Source organism: Nicotiana tomentosiformis, chromosome 9, assembly GCF_000390325.3.
Source record: "Nicotiana tomentosiformis chromosome 9, ASM39032v3, whole genome shotgun sequence".
Classification (NCBI taxonomy): Eukaryota; Viridiplantae; Streptophyta; class Magnoliopsida; order Solanales; family Solanaceae; genus Nicotiana; species Nicotiana tomentosiformis.
This window is the reverse complement of record NC_090820.1, coordinates 50591325-50608671: the sequence shown is the minus strand read 5'-3', so window position 1 is coordinate 50608671 and position 17347 is coordinate 50591325.

Sequence of the window (17347 nt, the reverse complement as noted above, 5' to 3'; positions counted from 1 at the left end):
AAGAGGCCTAAAGGGGGGAATGCCCAGGCGTTTGGGATTTATTCACTGAACAGTTGCCTAAATGGCAAGAAGAGTATTAAAGTATTCGCAAAAGCTACGGGTTCTGAGAATGATGAGTGCATCAGTCAACATTCGAGGATGAATATTCCAAAGGAGGGGAATGATGTTACACACCATATTTTTGTACATGAAAGTACGCCATAAATAAATTGATGAAATCTTGGAAATGAGATGTTACATCCCGCATTTTTGTACGTTAAAATTTCGTCGTAAGTTAACCGACGTAAGTTCGGGAATGAGATTATTTTGAGATTACAAGAATTATGCTATTTCAAACAAGTGATGTGTGAATTCGAGAGGGAGAGAGAGTAAGCAAATCAAAGAAAATGAGTTTTCGTCAAAGTTTGACATTTTGAGAAAAAATTTGGCCCGGACTATAATACCCGGTATTTATGGACTAGTACCATACAAGGTACCACATGGCCATGATAGTAAGGTGTACAAGATATGTTAAAAGTGAGTAGTATTTTAAATAAGTTGAGATAATTCTTAATTATTGGGTAATGGGATATTACCTAATTAATTAGGGAATTATGTGAATAATTGAGTAATTAATGAGTTTTAGTAGGAGATTAATTACAATCTTTGGATAATCAAAGATTTTGGAGGACTTAACCCCCCAAAACGTGGCAGCCCAAGATTACTCTTAGTCATTAACATATGTGGCATGTAGGGGCCTTAAGGCCAAAGATTAGTCATTCTAAAGTGGGTCTCTTTGATCAAGACACCAAGTCATGAAAGGGAAATGATATATTTAGAATGTAATGGATTACAAAAATCTCTTATGAGGTGAGATGTATACAGATTTTCCCATATCAGTAAGAAAGTGAGGTGCTTATGTTTGCTAAGCTTGCAAAAGTTTATGGATGACTTCAACAAGTTACGTATGAAATCTCAAAACAATGGAAAGCTTCAGATGTTAGCAACGTAATTATAGATTAGATGTTAGCAACGTAATATTGCTACAAAATTTCATAACACTACAGCAGCGTGAGATGTAATTCTAAGAAAGCCCAGTACAATCTTTCTCAAGAATATCATACGAATTTCCCCCTACTTTGATCCGCCGTTACGTGTTGTCGCAATTGACGCGTGTTAGAGGGATTGTCAAGAGAATCGGCTCAGGTATGTTAATTCTATCCCTTTTTCCTTTTTGGCATGATCTATACGATACAAACGAAACGAGCAAATGCACAATTTCCATAAATAACTCTATTCATAGAGGTACTGGGGGTGTCTATATTCTTGATTCCCCATGTGAATTATTATTATATCTTCTGTTCATGGGTCTCAGAAAAATACATATTTGATAAAGTTTATCCGAAAGTCATATTGATTTTATGATATTCCGTGAAATCTTATTGACGTATTTCATATGTATTTCATTCATTTATAAATGTACATTGACCCATGAATAGATGGAATTATATACGCATATATTATATATATATGGGATATGGGAAAAGGTTACGGCGTTATATGCACCACCACCTGATCAGCTGGTACACGTTGATGATTTGCCCACAATGGCCGAGATGATATGATGGGATGCCCTCAGAGGCTTGATGATGTTACAAACACATATACCTATGCATGGTATGACATTTATACACATATGATGGCATTATAATATAAAATGATTCACAGAGCTATTCAGACTTACATGTCGAGTCTTTTACTCCATGTTTCTCTCATGTCTATTATTTACTGATTTTTATTCCTTACGTACTCGGTACATTATTTGTACTAATGTCCCTTTTGCCTGGGGATGCTGCGTGTCATACCCGCAGGTCCCGTTAGACAGGATGAGAGTCCTCCAAGTAGGCTATCAGCTCAGCGGAAGGTATTGGTGCGCTCTATTTGCTCCGGAGTTGCTATTTGGTCAGTATGATTAGAACATGTGTTGATTGGTATGGCGGAGCTCTGTTGTGACCTTGATGATGTTTATGTAATCTTAGAGGCTTGTAGACATATGTCATGTATATAAAAGATTGTATGGTCTTGTCGGCCTATGTTCAGTGTAAGAATGCTCATTTTGGCCTTACATGCCCGTATGTCTTTAAGTATAAGTTGGTATTTCATGTTGTATTCTACTTATCTCACGGCAGCCTCTCTGACTCAGTTATCTATGATAGTATGATACAAAAAGATACGTTATGTTGGTAATCGGTTGAGTAAGGTACCGGGTGCCCGTCGCGGCCCATCGGTTTGGGTCGTGACATTAACTGTGTTATGATTACATGATGCATTATCGCATATTACTTCTTGTGGCTACTTGTCATTTCCATATTCAATTACTAGCGTTATATTGTTGTTCTTTCTATGGTTAGTTGTATATTGATATCCATTCCTCTATTAGCTTTATATTAACAATTGCACAGGTTGTTATGTATAGTAGGTGTCTTGACTTGAACCTCGTCATTACTCCACGAGGTTAGTGTTGATACTTACTAGGTACCGCTGTAATGTACTCATGCTATGCTTTTGCACATCTTTTGTGCAGATTCATGTACCTCGGAGCGTGCCGGTCATTAGTTAGTTGATTGTGAGTTATGGCGGAGACTTCAAGGTATACCTGCCATTGCATTCGCAGGCCTCAGAGTCATCTTTTGGAGTTTTACTTTGATATTGTTTATTTCCATTTTAAACAGTGATGTATTTCATATTCTTACTTACTCTTAAAAGAGCTTATGACTTCGTTACCGATTTTGGGATATTGTATATTTGATGATCATTGTTGGCTAAGTATGGCAGCTACTGGATTCATGGTTAATGGTTAAATTATTTAGATCTGTTAATAATTTAGCATATGTTAGGCTTACCTAGTCTCAAACTAGGTGCCATCACGACATTCGAAGGTGGGAATTTGGGGTGGTGACAACTACTCCGATCATCAATCATACATAGTACCCGTATATACGCTCGTCACTTCACATATACATTGCTTCTCACACATTTCAAATAGAAGAACAAAGTCATATCCTAAGGGTTATTCCCTCAATAATATTAGGCAAGATACTTACCTCAATCGGGCTAGTCCGAAGCTCCAAAATCGCATTTCTTGAGAAATGACCTCTAACCAGCTCAAATCTAGCCAAACATCGACCAAGGAAGTCCACCAATACTATAGGAAACGATCTCAATCTATAAAGCTTCGATCTTTGAAGAAATTTCCAAAAGTCAACAAAACTCAACCCGACCCGCGTGCCCAAAATCGGGAACCAATACCAAAATCTGTTGACCCATAACCTGCCGAGCTCAAATGTATGATTAAATTCAAAAATCAGGTCCAATCGGTACTTAAGTACCCATAATACACTTTCTTAAAGTGTACACAAAATCCCTAAATTTTCTTTCAAAATTCCAAGTTTTATGTGTAGAAATCCATGAGTAATCAATATATAAAACCAAATCCAAGTGAAAATCACTTTCCTCCGAGGTAGTAGTGAAATTGCTCATCAAAATCTCCTCTTCTCGAAGTCTAGGGCTCAAAATATGAAACAATGGGTATAATCCTGAAATAACATCTTAAATAAATTTGTTCCAGGGGTACCCTTCGCGAACGTGGAAAAAGCCTCGTGTTCGTGAAGCATAAAGCTGCCTCTGACCAAAATTCTCCTTTGCGAACGCGAAGCCCAACTCACGAACGTAATGACCAGCACACCTAACATATCGTGAACACGTATGCACCCCACGAACGCGACGCACACAACTCCCAGCTCCCAATCTCCCTACGTAAACGTGGTTCAACACACAAAAACTCGAAGACCTTCATGCACAGACCTTTCGCGAATGAGATCCTTCATCGCGAACACGGTTCAGAAATCCCTCCAGCTTACCTACCTCTTTGCAAACGCGATACCTGGGTCGTGATTGCGATGCGTTACCTCATACCAACAAACCAAGAATACAAACATCATCCGAAATGGTTCGAAATCATCTCGAAAGTCACCCAAGCCCCTCGATACCCCAACCAATCATACCAATAAGTCCATATACATTATCTAAACTTATCCAAATGTTCAAAACATCATAAATTACATAAAAACCATAGATCGAAGATCAAATTCTTTCTTAAAGTTTCAAAGCTTCAAACTTCGCCGAATGTGCCCTTGGACATTCCGGATCACAATTAAACTTTGCACACAAGTTTCACTTAATCAAATAAATCTCTACAAGATCTTACAACCACAATAGAAGTCCGATAAAATTGAAGTCAACTCTCGGACAAACCTGTGAATTATCCAAATTCTTCAAATTGTCAACTTTCGACAAATAGAGCCAAAACCTTCCAAGAACATTCAAATATGAACATATGCCCAAGTCCAAAATCACTATACGAACTAATTGAAATCATCAAATCACCTATCCGAGGTCGTTTAGTCAAAAATCAAACCTTGGTCAACTCTTCCAACTTAAAACTTTCAAATTTAGAATCACTCTATCAAACCAATACTGAACCACTTGAAAATCAAAATCAACCCTGCAAGTCATAATATACCATATGAAATCACTCTAACTCACAAATCTCAATAGAAAATGCTAGAAATCAAAATGACCATCATGTTATTACAACCTTTCTACGAGAAAACCATGTGGGAAAAATAATCCCAGTGAAGGAAAAAGAGTATACATATAATGTAATACACATTGATTTTCACCTCTTTAAAAATTTTGCTAGGAAAACCCAATGGAAAAAAACCTTGTCTAAGGAAAAAAGAGTACAACGCATATTTTACTCCCCCTCATAAAAACATCACTTCATATCTCAGAGACGATGAATTCCAATCTTGTATAACAACTTCTGAAATGTTGAGATCAACAATTCCTTAGTGAACTATTCCGCCAAATTATCACTTGAATGAATTTGTTTAACATCCATTTTATCATTCTGTTGAAGACCGTGTCTGAAAAGAACTTTGGTGAAATGCGCTATATTTTGTCTCATTTTATATATCCTTCTTTCAATTGAGCTGTTCAAGTAATATTGTCTTTAATATTAATGGAAACTTCTTTTCAAAGAAAAGTCGCACATCTATGTGTTGAGTCACTGACTTTGTATGTTGCTAATATCTTGGCATGACTTAAATCGATATAAATACTTTACTGCTATATAAAATATCATAATATGACAGTACCCTCACATGCAAATAGATTATTTGAAGAACGAACTTAGGTAATTCCATTTCAATATCTCCACATTGGAGTAAAACTATATTCCGCTAGTATATTGTTATACTCATGGTTCTAGCAAGATATATAAGTGCACTAATTTCACTAAGATACAAAATAAATCATATATGTCATGATTGCTTTAATTCATATAAGGATTTGCTGAAGTTTTATTTAATAAAATTTTCGGGAATTTTTATATGCTTCAGAACAATTTAAATCCTTCAAGGGTTTTCATTATGTGCATATCAAGTTTTTTTTATATTGCCATACTAAAACCTGAAAGTGATTGCATCCACCACATGAAAATAAGTGTTCATGTAATCAATGCCAGAATATTTAGGAAAAAACGTGTGCCTCAAGTCATCTTTATGTCTATCGACCTTATTTTCATTTCAGTTTTTGCATAAGAATTCATTTGTATCCCTTTGGCTTTATACTTTCAGGTGGTGGGACTATTCGTCCAAACTTTATATTTTCCAAGCGAAGTCAATCTTAATTACATATTTTTTATTTGGCCAATCATTTATATTTTCACATTCTATGACAAATTTGAGCTCAATATCCTCGCTAACATTTATAATATTGAGCGCTACATTATATCAATGATATCGTCGATATCGTCGATAATCATTTTACATATGTTCCACCATTACCCAATACAAACATAACTTATCAAGATTTTATTATCTCATTATTTTTAGGTACTTGAGCCTCTCCCCATGAGGTTTTATTATGTCACGGTGCTCTCCTGGAGCACTTGCCTTCTTATTATAACCATCTTGATAATTTACTCTTTCCTTTTTCATGAATTTTTATCTTTGGAACTGATTGGTCTATCACGCTTCAGTCATGTCGTAGACTTTGTCCTTTATGGACTTTGATTATATTTGGAGCATTTGCAGCTGGAATGTAATATTTAGTTTTGGTTTAGCAAATGCGTCTAGCAATCTTTCATGCATTTTTCAGATGCCTATTTTCTCCCCTTAATGTTGGGATCACTAACATATATCCCCAACCTTCTTTGGGGATCCATTTTTATATGTTGTGGTGGAACAATTGAAGCATAGTCCGCATATCCAAACTTTTAGATGAGAATTATTTGGTTATTTACTCTAAACTAATCATATAGGGGAACTTATTCTAACTTGTTAGCTTGATGCGTACAAGTGCTACTACATGTTAAATAACATATCTCATACAAAATTTCTTTCTGAGAGTTTTGTTACCATAACCAACAATGTATCTATTTCATCTAAACCAACTCGATTCTAACTTGCACATGCATACACCTTAACATGTCACTTATACTAGTCCAGGAGTATGAAATTGATGTTCTTTGATCATGTACATGTATCCTTGTATATCTGCTTTCTGCGTGATGTGGACTGGACTTGTAGCCTGTGACCGCACCCGATAGATTGTTATATTGAGCATGTGACCACGTCGGGCATATTGTTATATTGAGCCCGTAACCACTTTAGACAGATTGTTATACTGAACATGTGACCACGACGGGCGGTTTGTGATATTGAGCCTATGACTACACCAGGCGGATTATAATATTGAGCCTGTGACACGCCGAACGGATTATGATATTGAGTCTGTGACCATGCCGGGCAGATTATGATAACACATTTGTTGTTTATGCTGGGTGTGGATATGGATTCACCCCCCTAGGGTCACTCTCTCATGTTTCTTCTTGATGATGTACATGCATATAGTGAGAAACCGATGGATTTTCGGTTGATGTGGGCTCTAGGAGAGCTAATCATTGGTTTGGTTCGGTTACTGAAATTCTGATATGGGCCTTAGTGCCATGGTATGATTTCTATTTGGATCGGGTTACTTGCCACAACAGATTGTTTGATTTGGCTATTGTAATTCATCTTTACTTGCAAGTTTCCTTGGTTGTATACCTAATTTATTTGCATATCTTCTTTATATGCTGGATTGTTGACTGAGCAGAGTACGTTAAGTTATTGTATGCACCAAGATGGTTTTTATCTGTGACTCATGACTTGATCATATTATTGTTCTATACTTGTTAGATTTATGAACTGTACAGGTGATTAGCGAGTACCATTTATAATTCATGTCACTATTATCTCGCCGAGGTTAGTTATGATATTTGCTGAGTATACATGGTCGGTTGTACTCATACTACACTTCTGCACCTTGCGTGCAGATCTTGGACCTGAGATGCTGTGGATGATGGGAGTTGGCATTGAATACCTGATTTTCGGATATAACTACCACTTGTCCTTGGTAGTTTTAGATTCAAATTCTATTTATGTACATTTCAAACAAATGTTGTATTTATTTTCATACCAGCTTTGTAAATCTAAGTCTTAATAGCTCATGACTTGTACTACTAATCCTTAGGTTATTGTATGGAAACTTAGTTATTTCACTTATTAATCTCTTATTAGTTTTATCAGAGTTGTGTTGATTATTATATGGCTTACCTAGCGGGTTGGTTTAGGTACCATCACGACTAGGTAGATTTTGGGTCGTGACAAGTTGGTATTAGATCCCTAGGTTCATTGGTTCTATGAGTCATGAACAAGAGTCTAGTAGAGTCTTGCGGATCGGTATGATGCCGTCCATACCTATCTTCGAGAGGTTACAGGGCATCTAGGAAACTTCCCATATTTCTTTCTTATCGTGCGACTTTGATTCTGCTTGAAGTGTATATCTTTGATTTCTTTACATCCACTCGTACGATATGTTGAGCACTCGATATTAACTTTGCATTGACGGATTGTGATGTCAGGGATGAGGTGCGAGATATGTTCTCTGTGTTGTGAAGTTAGGCCAGTCTAGAGGACTTGAGGCTAGGTTCTGACTGCAACTTGGGCTCGGTGGTTTTAGTTGTGTGAGTATGTGCTTTCAGACTTATATGTTTGGTAGTATTCCTAGGAGTGGGATTGATGGCTCAATGAGTGGTTGGCTGGCTATATGATGAGTATTATATGACTGTGAGATGTGCTTAGATGATTGGGATGTGATGAGAAGAATTTTGCTTTGGATGCGAAGGGACTATGGATGCTTGATTTCTGTCTTGATGTGTTGTACAATCTCGAGTTATGAGTGTGTTGAGAGATCTTTCATGTTGTTCATTTATGGAATGAAAAAGATTCTTATGTCTTATTGACGAGTTTAGACTCAGGAAGATTAAGTGATTACATAGCGGTGGTGACCAAGATGGGGTCATAGAGAGATGCCAGTTTGAGGCTAAGCAGGTGAATTATCACCTGCGTGGTGGTCTATGGATGTGTGATCTTTATGATTATTTTGTGGAGATTTTCTTTCTACCAGTGGATTTCATGTGTTGCAATTTGAGTTTGGATCGCTCGAGGAAGTTTGCACGACTGACACGAAGATGGATATGTGCTTAGCAGATGGTTTGAGGTATTTTATGATTAGTGCCACATGAGCTTATGAAGAATTTTGTTGAATTACAGTGCGAGATCATGGGGGTTATGGAGAACGAGTATTGTGGGTTATCGGATGTTATCTTCTATGGATTCGAGCTAAGTGTGAGAGGCTCCTATTGACAATCAGACTGTATGGTCAGGTGTTATATTAAGCTTTGGTGTGAGGCATACTTATGGAACAATTATGACTTGAAGAGGTAGGTTTCAAGGATGACTAGAGCAAGGAAATTGCTGGATGCGTGAGGTGCTATACTTTATGGATATATGGAAATCATGGGATGATTCAGGTTTATTATTCGTGGTGGATGTAGTGTGCAAGGAGAAAGAATTCACTTGGTTGCTTGAAGGTGTGGTTACTTCTTTAGATGTTTGTGTTTTAATGGAGCATAATTTGTTCGACTCATTTGGGCGGTACATTGGAGATTAGAGCAGATTGGATGACTCTCGAGAAGGTTCCAAGTAGTTCAAGCTTCATATATGGTATTTGAGGATTTTACAGATTTTTTTATGGCTAAGATATGAGATTTGCATTGTACGGTGTCAGGACTTGCAGTATTTTTGTATCATTATGGATCCCACATTTCAGTATTAGAGAGGTTGAGGAAACAACTTCAGATTTACGGAAGGTCTCTTCAGAGTAGGCATTTCGGTTGCGGTACTATTGGGTGCTTAAGAGGGAATACAATGGCTTATGGGCCTTAAGATGATGTGGTTTCTTGCTAGGATCTCTTGTGGTGAGATTTGAGTTAAAGATCATAGTGTACTAGCAAGGAGAAGTGTTAACTTGAAGGCAATTTGAGAAAAAACTTGAAGGAATAAGACAGTTTGGTAGTGGGCTGGATCAACATGGTAGTAGAAATGATCGGTTCTTTTGGTTCTTTTAGTGTGGCGAGGCTTTGTAGGTGTTTTGTGGCAATACTCTTGGGTTGATTGATCTGCGTAACTTGGTTGAGTTAGAGAGATTCAATTCTGATGGCTTGGTTATGTGCCAATGGGCTTTGAAGAGTTCTCGATAGTTTCAAGTACGGTTTGGGACAGATGTTTTCGATAAGTATGAGGAGTATGTTGCGTGTTGTGATATTCTCCTAGATGAGGTAAAGTGGAAGTTTTCTAGCTGATGGAATATGTATCATGCTTGTGATTCAGAGTTGATAATGGAGTTCTTGTGTTTTCATATGATGGCATGATAGATGTGGTGCGCCGTGTGGGATAGATATTTACATGTACAAATTTGCAATTTTGTTTCGAAGGGAAGGTCATGAGTTCTAGATAGCATGGATGGTTTCATATGTTTATAAGAATGCTGGAACTATCTAGTATCACCGAGAAGGGTGCACATTTCAGAAGGCGCACTGTGTTTTGACTTGTAGATGCTTGACTGGTATTACGATAAATGCTTGGTTAATCGACTGTTGATGTTCGAATTTTGCTATGCAGTATAGAAGAATTATGAAAGTAGTTTTTGTAAGATGATTGTATATGAGGGATGTGTCAGTAATTTGAGTGGTGGAGTTGGGATCAGATATGGGGATTCTTGTATTCTAGTGATTTGAAGACTATGAGGATTCTAAGAGGCAGGTTGTTCCTTGTATGCGGATGGGTGAAGGTATGTTAAGAGGTTGACGACTAATTTTATGTATTATGGATAGGTTATTGTGAACTTTTTGGAGGTTATCTACGTATTTTGAGAGGATCAGAATCGATTTTGAGGCTGCTGGTAGGCCTTGTGAGAATATGTATTCTATATTGGATCGCATTTGTTTACTAAACATAGCTATGGTTGGGGTGTGTGTCATCAGTTAAAGTTGATCTTATTCGTGTTATGATATGTTCTATATGTTACTCTCCTATGCTATGATGGGTTGTGAGACTGTTGACTATTTACACACGTGATGCAGTTATGTTTGGGCCTTGTGGCGGGATTCGAGCGAGATGGATCTTGGGGTGTTGAATGGTTGATTGTGCCTTGGTTATGCTCTTTTGGTTTGGGGTATATTGTGCTATCCGTTTCTCCATGGTTATGGTCATTCACTTTGCGTGTTTGTTGTTGCTATGCATATGGTTGTTGATTGTGGGCACCATGGCTCAACGTATTACAGGTAGACCGGTGTATAGATTGGTTCACGTATCACAACAAAGTTATGTTGGGATATGATCCTTTGTATGTATTTCGTATATTTTGGTTCTCCTTTGTGTGATGAGTTCATATAATTTCACTTTTTGGTGATACATGTCGAGCTTGCGAGATGATTCTCTCAATTTATTCCCTTTCCATCATTGGGGTACATTTGAGTTATTGCTTGTTTGGTACACAAATTTCTCGGTATATGGATCGAGGTGGTGCTGGTGTGGCATGTTGGTCAAGCAGCTTGTACGTATGAGATGAGCTTTTTGGACCTGGAGTGAGTGCTATCGGATTTGATTAAGGTATGCATGGAAGAATATCATCATTAGTTAGCTCAAAATTTGGTAATGGTTCTTATCGGGTGAGAAAGCTCCACGAGTTGCTAATCTGATGGGTGGTTATGAGTTTCTACTTGTGTCTTTCATATTTGGCAGTGTACGAAGGTTTAGAACAAGGTTTTATCTGATATGAGATTTTTTACCGGCACCGGGTTGGTTATTGGGCAACTATTATGGTCGGAAATTATTGCTATGTTTATTTGAGTTATACAGTATATCATGTGATTATATCGTGGGTTAACTTATGGCTTGATATGGCTTGTTCAGACATTCACAGTGTATAGTTATAAAAATCGGGTCTTATATTGAGCTCCGGATGTTGGAGATTGGGTTCTAATGTTTATGGACTAAGGTCAAAGTAAGGATCTTCAGTTAGGTTGTGTTGTCAGGATTATAGGGATTGGGATGGAATGGGATCACCCTGGGTATATGCATTGTGAGTTTATATCGTGATTCGACTGCTTTGGAATGACCCTTGGCACGTTCAAGGACAAACACACATTTAAGTGGGGGAAAATGTAACGACCCAACCGGTCTTTTTGGGCATTTGCATTCAATTTGGTGATTTAAGGTCACAAGTAGCTTCATATGGTGTATTATGACTTGCGTGCATCACCGGTTTTGGTTTTTGTGTGATTCTGTATTGATTTGGAAGAATGGTTCTCAACTAGGAAGCTTTAAGTTGGAAGAGTTGATCAAGTTTAACTTTTGTGTATTTGAATTCGAATCGGAGTTTTGATAGTTCCGTAAGGTCCGGACGGTGGTTTTGGACTTGGGTGTATGCCCAGATTTGCATTTGGATGCTTGAAGGTTTTGGCTCTAATTGGCAAAAGTTGGAAATTTGAAGGTTTAGAAAGTTCATAGGTTTGATTGGAAGTTGACTTTGATGTTATCAGGTTCAGATTGTTGTTTCGAGAGTTGAAATAGGTTCTTTATGTCATTTGGAACTAGTGTGCAAAATTTGGGTTCATTTTGGATTGGTTAGGCTTCAATCGGACGCTTGGTTGAAGTTTGAAGTTTATGAACTTAAGTATTCGATCTTGATAGACGATTCGTGGTGTTTGATGTTATTAGGCATGATTTGAGGCCTCAAGTAGGTCCGTGTTATATTTTAGGACTTGTTGGTATGTTCGGAAGGGGTCCCGAGGGGCTCGGGTGAGTTTCGAGGTGGTTTCAGACCATTTCTCTTATGTTTGCATTGCTGGTTTTTGCTGATGTCTATAGTGAATCGCGTTCGCGTGGGAGTTATCGCGTTCGCTAATAAGGTATTGGACTGGAGGCATTTTGTTTTCGCGTTCTTGGGTGGGGGACCATGTTCGTAAAGGTTGTTTTTTTGGCTGATAACTTTCCCTCTTCGCGTTCGCAAGGACGAGGTCGCATTCGCATTAAGGAGCTGGGGGCTGTTGGAGTTGCCTTTGCGTTCGCGAGGTCGATGATGCGTTCACTAAGGGTTAGCATCATTGTGCATCGTGTTCATGAGGTTTATGCCGCTAACACGATGTGTATTCTATGGGCAGTGAAGTTTTGTGCTTCGTGATCGCGAAGCTGGTCCCCCGATCCTGAAGGGTTTACCTGGGCAGTGCATATAAGTACTCTATTTCATACTTTGAGTTATGTTTATCACCTTTTGAGATTGGGAGCTCAGATTTGAGCGATTTTGGAGGGAATTTTCACCACTTGGATTGTGGTAAGTATTTTTTACTCGAATTTTATTATTTTACATGATTCCAACTTTGATTTTGGCATTTGATTGGTGAATCTAAAAGCGAAATTGGGGGGGTTTTGTCCAAACTTTTCTAAAGTGAATAATTAGGTTTTGAACATCAATTCATAGTCAGATTTGAGTGAAACTAGTATGGGTGGATTTGTATTCGAATGGGTAGTCAGAATTTATGAGTTTTGTCGAGTTCCGGGGTGCGGGCCCAGGTTGACATTTTGGTTGATTTTGAGTATTTGATTAAATATCTGACCTTCATCGTTTGGGTTTGATTCCTAAGGAATTATTTGATGTTTTCAGTTGCTTTTGGCTAGTTTCGAGCCGTTTGGAGGTCAATTCATGGGGGATGGAGCTTTTAGAGTATCGATTTGGCTTGCTTGAGGTACTAATTACCTTAGTTATTTTTGATAGCTACGTGCTATGGGTGGCGCATATATGTGGGGTGGAGCCCATGTGCGAGCACCGTGGTATTTTTCATGTTCTGGGTAGTATTTAGGCTACGATATGCCTTGGATTGATTGCTAAGCTTTATGCTGTGTCGATTCTTATATTTCTACCCCCGTTGTGAGCTATTTGAGCCATGTTTGAGGTTACATAGAGGTTAATCTCCTAATTGAACATGATAATTGCTACTTTTGTGGTGTATTTGCCTGATTTGAGCTAGGATAGAACACTTTGCACGTGCATACACCTTAACATGTCACTTATACCAGTCCAGGAGTATGAAATTGATGTTCTTTGATCATGTACATGTATACTTGTATATCTGCTTTTTGTATGATATGGATTGGACTGGTAGCCTGTGACCACGCCAAGTGGATTATTATATTGAGCCCGTGACCACACTGGGTGAATTGTTATATTAAGTATGTGACCACACCGGGAGGATTGCGATATTGAGCCTGTGACCAAGCAAGGCAGATTATGATATTGAGCCTGTGACCACGCCGGGCGGATTATGATATTGAGCATGTGACCACGACGAGCAGATTATGATAGCATATGAGTTGTTTGTGCTACAAGTGGATATGGATCCATCCCCTTAGGGTCACCCATTCATGTTTCTTCTTGATGGTGTAGGCGTAGATAGTGAGAAGCCAAAGGGTTTCTTGTTGATGTGGTCTATGAGAGAGCTGATCATTGGTTTGATTTGGTTACTGAAATTCTGAGGTGGGCCTTAGTGCTGTGATGTGATTTCTATTTGGATCGGGTTGCACGCCGCAACGGATTGTTTGATTTGGCTATTGCAATTCATCTCTAATTGCAATTTTCCTTAGTTGAATACCTGATTTATTTGCATATCTTCTTTATATGCTGGATTGTTGACTGAGGAGAGTACATTAAGTTATTGTATGCACCAAGGTAGTTTTTATCGGTGACTCATGATTTGATCATATTATTATTCTATACTTGTTAGATTTATGAATTGTACATGTGATTATCGAGTACCATTTATAATGTTTGCCACTATTATCTCGCCGATGTTAGTTATGATACTTGCTGAGTACATGGGGTCAGTTGTACTCATGCTACACTTCTACACCTTGTGTGCAAATCTTGGAGATGAGATGTTGTGGATGATGGGAGCTGGCATTGAAGATGTACATGTTTTTGAGATATAACTACCACCTGTCCTTGGTAGTTTTTGATTCAAATTATGTTTATGTACATTCCAAACAGATATTGTATTTATTTCTATACTAGCTTTGTATATCTAAGTCTTAGTGGCTCATGACTTATTCTACAAATCCTTGAGTTATTGTATGGAAACTCAGTTATGTCAGTTATTAATCTCTTATTACCTAGCGGGTTGGTTTATGTTCCATCACGACTAGGTAGATTTTGGGTCGTGACACAACCTTAGCTGGTATAATAAAGAATATATCATGAGAACAAGCAGCACAAGAGAATTTCTGAAAAATCTTCTATTTCTTCAATATATGCCAATATGAATTCTCAATCATTTTGCGTATCTTATTAAAATCGGGATGGCCAAACAAATCATGCCAACTGATAAATCAATTTGTATCAGTAAACTTTAGGTTTACTATAGTATATGATTTCACCATACTAATATTATAGTACAAATTAGAGGAAAAGCGGGTAACCTTTTACATATATATATATATATATATATATATATATTTTAGCCAGTTCTAATTGTAGTAATATGAAGATATTAAATCTTCCCATCATTTGTCTCAACATAATAGACATGCTAGATCAAAGGCTTTGAAACTTAATAAGTTTCATTTAAGACTCACTATGTAACAACCCGACCGGTCGTTTTGAGCTCTAGCACGTCGTTCGATAGTTTGAGGCTTTGAGTAGCTTCACTTTATGTATTACGACTTGTACATGTGGTTGGAATTGGATTTTGGGAAGTTCAGAGTTGATTCGGAACGAAAATTCTAATTTCCGAACTTTAAGCTGGAAGAATGAACTAAGGTTTGACTTTTGAGTAAACGACCTCAGAATCAGGATTTGAAGGTTCCAATAGGTTCGTATGATGATTTCGGACTTGGGCGTATATTCAGGTTGAGTATCGGGTGATCCGGAAGCATTTCGGCGCTTATTATGGAATGCTGGCATTTTGAAGGTTTAAGAATTTTCTAAGTTTGGTTTGAAGTAGGATTTGGTGTTATCAATGTTCCTTTGGGGTTCCGAGCCTTGAAATAGGTTCGTATCGTGATTTGAGAGTTATACGCAAAGTTTGGCGTCATTCCGGAATATTATGATATGATTCAGACGCATTCGTCAAAGTTTGGAAGTTTTAAAGTTGAAAGAAAGATTTTGATCATCGATTCATGATTTTGATGTTATTTGTGGCATTTCGAGCCTTTGGATAAGTTGGTATAAGGTATTAGGACTTGATGGTGTGATTGGACGGGGTCCCTACGTGCAAATCGGATTGAAAACAGATCGAGTTTGGACTTGGGAGAAGTGCTGAGGCAGCTGGGATCTGGTGCAATCATACTTGCGTGGAAAGGGCCTCAGGTGCGAGCCCATAGGTGCAGCATTGTGGTCGCACAAGCAACATTTGGACCGAGCTGGGATGGCTGCAAATATGAGGATATTTCCTCATCTGTGGGCTTGAATGCTTCGGAGAAGCAAAAAGCGAACTATGCAGCTGGGGTCGCAGAACCGGAAGGCCTCCGCATGTTAAGAGCGTAGGAGTGTGGGTGGACCGTAGAAGCGGAATTTTGTCTGCAGAAGCAGATTTCCCTGGCTTGGAGAGAACTGCACCTGCGATGATTTTTGCCGCAGGTGTGGCTAGTGGGCCACGAGTGCGAAAGTCGTTGGGTAGTGGTGCTTTTAAATCGAGACTTAGCTCTCATTTCTCTCATTTTCTCTTGGGTTGGCCGAAGCTGAGGAGCTATTTTGAGGGGTTTTCATCGAGCAACACGAGGTAAGCGATTCCTACATATTACAAGTTAAATACTTGGATTATATACGGATTTTTACATGGAAATTTATGGAAATTGTAGGATTTTAAGAGGAAGACCTAGAATTGATAATTTTGGATTTTGACCATGAGTTTGGAAATGGAATTAGGAATAAATTATATATTTTAGTTCGTGGTGTTATGGGTAAAGTTTATCTTCAAAAATTTTGGAATCTGGGCACGTGGTCCCGAGAGTTGATTTTATTGACTTTTCGAGCGGAGTTGGGAATCATTATAAATTGTTAAATTGTAAGCATTGGAGTATATTTTGATTGATTTATATGTTATTTGACTAGTTTTGGGACATTTGGCTTTGACCTTAGGTGTTAGAGAGGCGTTGGAGCTGATTATGGAGCTTCAAAGCGAGGTAAGTCTCATGTCTAACTTTGTGAGGGGGAAAGTAACCCCTAGGTGATGTAATTGTTATGTGCTATTAGTTGTGGATACCGCGTATGCACGAGGTGACGAGAGTTCGTATGTAGCTAAAGCATATTTATGTCCGGGTAGACTTAGGAATTTACTATGTAATATTTGAAATATTTGAACTCATTCCGTTGTCTTAATTAATTGAAACTATAATTGAACTTGATTTAGAAATATATACACATATATTAGGCCGACCCTTATTACCTTGAGTTGTTGGAAAGTTATTTGAGAAACGGTAAAGTTTGTACTCACCTTGTGTTCATATACTGTATCGTAAGCTCATGTCTCGTAATTCGATAATTTCTTTCCTTTCTTGTGGAGCGGGGCGAACGCCTCAGCAGGATTATATACCACACTCTCATTGGAGCGGGCCATTCGCCTTGGCAGTAAAATAGATGCATCTATGGTTCGTGCCGCTCGACCCTCGATAGTGTACATGTTATGATGGGATCAGGCCGATCGCCTCAGCAATATCATATTCTTTCTAAGATCTGGCCGTACGACCTCGGCATAATCGTGCGTTATATCGTTAGTAGTCTGAATATTCAGGAGGTTCTTCCTTCCACTGATGCCTTGCATCTTATATGGTACTCCCTTATCCGTTGATATTGGCACTTGATATTT